Here is a 3,602-nt window from a genome sequence, read left to right on the forward strand (position 1 = left end):
ATATAAAACATTAGAAATTAGATATTTGTTTAATTTTTATTTTGTGTTTGACTGTTAAAAAATAATATATATGCTTATATATATTTGTTGTTTGTCTTTATAAAGTGGGCAAATTAAAAATACAGTGGTTAAATAAAAAAAAACATTTCTATTGTTTGTTTTAAAAAAGGTTATAAAAAATGTAAATAATTATCGATACCGAACGATATGAAACATATATCGTTGATATATTTTTTAGCTATATCGCCCAGCCCTAGTTTAACTTAAAGATTTACTATTAGTAGATGCTGCTGCTGAACGCTGCTGAGAGATGCATAGTCAGTTCTCAAACAAATTAAGAACTACATTTGATTTTTATTGACTGAACGCAAGCGCTTATTCCGATAGAAAACACTGTAACGGTTTCCACTGATTAAGAAATATTTTTGTTTGCTTGGGTGGTAATATTAAGTCTATTATGTTAATAGGGAAGGGGGCCCAAAAATGTATTTTGCCTATGTCACGAAAAGAGGTAAATCCAGCCCTGCCGTCTAATATGTGTTTTGGCCATGTAATGTAGCTGAAATTAAATATGTTATTACCTCTGAGTCAGAGCAGCAATCATAGAAGAGAGAGCACAGGCAGACAGCGCTGGAAGCTGCTAATGCTCATCAGTAAATCAGTGGAAAATAAATAGAAATCATGATTCTGTCTGAGCTATGCGTTTTAAAACGAACACTAACTAGTGTAAATGTAGCCTAACAGATGTGTAAACTGAAGACTATTTGAGCTTTATTAAAACTATTTTGCACTGATTTATTGTGTTGGTTACATTTTGTTCCTTTGTGCAGTGGCTCAGGAGATGAGTCTTTCAGTTTGTATAAACATCAACAAGCTGAAAAATAAAACAAAGTTTTTTTTTTTAGATAATGTAATCTTGTTAAAATTGATTTAATAAAATTGGTATCGAAAAAAGTATCGTTCAGGAACCGGTATCGAAGTCAAGGTATCGGTATCGAAAATTTTTGAACGATACCCAGCCCTACCGCTGATATAATCCAAATGTTCGCGCTGGTGTTGTGCCGAATTCTGCACCCCTGCCATATTATGCACCCCCTCGTTAAAGTCGCTAACTGATTGCCTAATCCTAACCCCACCTCTAATCCGAACCCCTCCCCCACACCTACTCATAAACCTACCACTGCAAGGGGGTGCATAATCTGGCAGGGGTGCAGAATTCGGCACACCAGCACCTCCTGTGCGCACACAACATATCAGTTCTAGCATTGCAAACTTGACGTCGCAGCTTCTTCATCATCAAACTTAATGAGACAGCTAACATGCAAATAGTATTCGGTGACTCAATTTAATTTGTCTGTTGTACAATATGTAGGTTGTGCCAGTCTGTGCGAGCATCTCCATGCCGTGGTGTTTTTCCAGAGCATTTTTGCGTATGTAAAGGATGCTGTTTTAAGTAGATATTCGGACATGAGAGAAGTGCAAAACCTTCTTTACATATAAAAAAACAGTTTAGCAACCAAATGTTACACCAAATGTTATCTTCTTAACCGCAAATAATTGTCTTGCACTAGCTGGACTTCACGCATTACGCAATCACGTTGGAAAGGTCACGCGTGACGTAGGCAGAAGCACTGACCCAGTATTTACAAAGCGAACGTGCAAAGAAAGTCAAATGCCCTTTACAATAAAATGTAAAACAATGATGTTGGATGATTTTGAAGTTGGAGAAAATGAGATAGAGTTTTTCGCCCTACCCTACCTTTTTGAACCGGAGTACACAGACGAAGAGCTAACCGCGCGTGACCTTTCCAACATGATTACGTCATGCGTGAATTTGCGGACGCGCATCGCGGAGCTAGTGCAAAACGGGCATTTGTGGTTAAAAAGTATATATATCTTTTTTTAGAAAATGACCGATCGTTTCGACCTATTCCTTGGCTGGGATCGTGTAGAGCCCTTTAAAGCTGCACTGAAATGGCAATTTGGACCTTCAGCCCGTTGGTCCCCATTGAAGTCATTATATGGAGAAAAATCCAGGAATGTTTTCCTCAAAAACCTTAATTTCTTTGCGACTGAAGACAGAGAGACATGAACATCTTGGATGACATGGAGGTGAATAAATTATCAGGAAATTTTTATTCTGGAAGTGAACTAATTATGAGAGGGTCTTTGGAAAATATTCTCCATTGTAAGGGTTTCCTGGTTCGAAAGCGTTTGAAAACCCCTGCTCTAGAACATCAAGAGTGTGAAACAGACACACCCATACAAAGGGAACAATATATAAAACTCTTCATTTTCAAAAGGTTTCATTTGTTAACATTAACTATATTAGTTGTAATAAACAATCTTTATATAGCATTTATTAATGTTAGTTATTATTAAGTTAAAAACTTATTAAAACATTATTAAAATTTAAAGTTGTATCTGTTAACATTACTTAATGTACTGTGAACTAACATGAACATTTTTATTAACTAGCATTAACAAAGATTAATAAATGCTATAAAATTTTATTGTTCACTGTTAGTTAATGTTAGTTAATGCATTAACTAATGTTGACAAAGGAGACCTTAATGTAAAGTGCTACCAAAACTTTTAATGATTTATAAGCATTTTTTAAATAATTAAGCATTTGTGAAATAATTACATAAAACTATATTACTAGTACAGTATATATTTGCTTATTCTATGCATTTGTTTGTCAATCTAACTAATGCAAACAGAGCAGAAAGAGGATTAGGCTTAAAAGAATTCATATCCTATGACTATATCTAGTGGACAACCTTAGTATTACAGCCTGAACTGTCAGCTGGAATGTCAAATACTTTAAAATTTTCTGTTGGCATTATATATTTATGAAACACGTTTCCTCAGAATGACTTGTTCTCCATATGTAAAAAGTTTTGAAGTGTTTGGATAATGCACTTTAAAGATATAAGAAAATTACTGTTTCCTTTTTTACTGTTACTTTAATAAATTGCCATGGCAACACCATTCAAGATATCCAAAATCAGGTTGCATATTAACATCTTCAGTATCTTCACATCATGTTGTCAAAGTTTGGTGTGAATTTATTGATTCTCCTAGGAGAAGTATGCATTAATTCACAACCTGATTTTTCCAAAAATCCACATTCAAACCAAAATAGCCGACTTTCTGTTGGTCGTAGCTAATAACTGTAAATTACAAAGTTGTCAGGTTTGATGAGAACAATATATGTACCGAGTTTGGTGACTGTAGGAAAAACTAACCCCCTCACTTTTGTCAAAAGGTTAAGTTTTTTCACCATCAATTCATCATCTCGCCATGGCCAAACGGTTCGAGATATCAAAAATCCCTTTGCAATTTTGCATCCCTAGTGTCTTGAGATCATGTTGACCCGAGTTTGGTGGCTATATGTATATGTGCGTTTTTCACAAAACCCAGAATAGCTGACTTCCTATTGGGCAGAGCTAATGACATGCAGTGCGAAAGTTGTTTGGCCTGATGAGATCTCTGTGTGTATGAATTTTGGTGACTGTAGATAAAATGGTGTGTGCTGCAGAGCCCCTCGAAATTGGCCCAATAAAGCAGTGAGCCACGGGCCCCCCCGGTGACCCCCC

At 35.7% G+C, this 3,602-nt stretch overlaps 1 protein-coding gene across 1 annotated transcript in view; it reads right to left on the reverse strand.

Annotated features, from left to right (window-relative positions):
- The window catches only part of LOC107748370 (tyrosine-protein phosphatase non-receptor type 2-like), a 35,388-nt gene that overhangs the window by 22,481 nt on the left and 9,305 nt on the right, over positions 1-3,602 (reverse strand). The gene's annotated exons all lie outside the window — the stretch shown is intronic.

This window comes from Sinocyclocheilus rhinocerous, unplaced genomic scaffold (assembly GCF_001515625.1).
Source record: "Sinocyclocheilus rhinocerous isolate Xijiao unplaced genomic scaffold, SAMN03320098_v1.1 scaffold1281, whole genome shotgun sequence".
Taxonomy (NCBI): Eukaryota; Metazoa; Chordata; class Actinopteri; order Cypriniformes; family Cyprinidae; genus Sinocyclocheilus; species Sinocyclocheilus rhinocerous.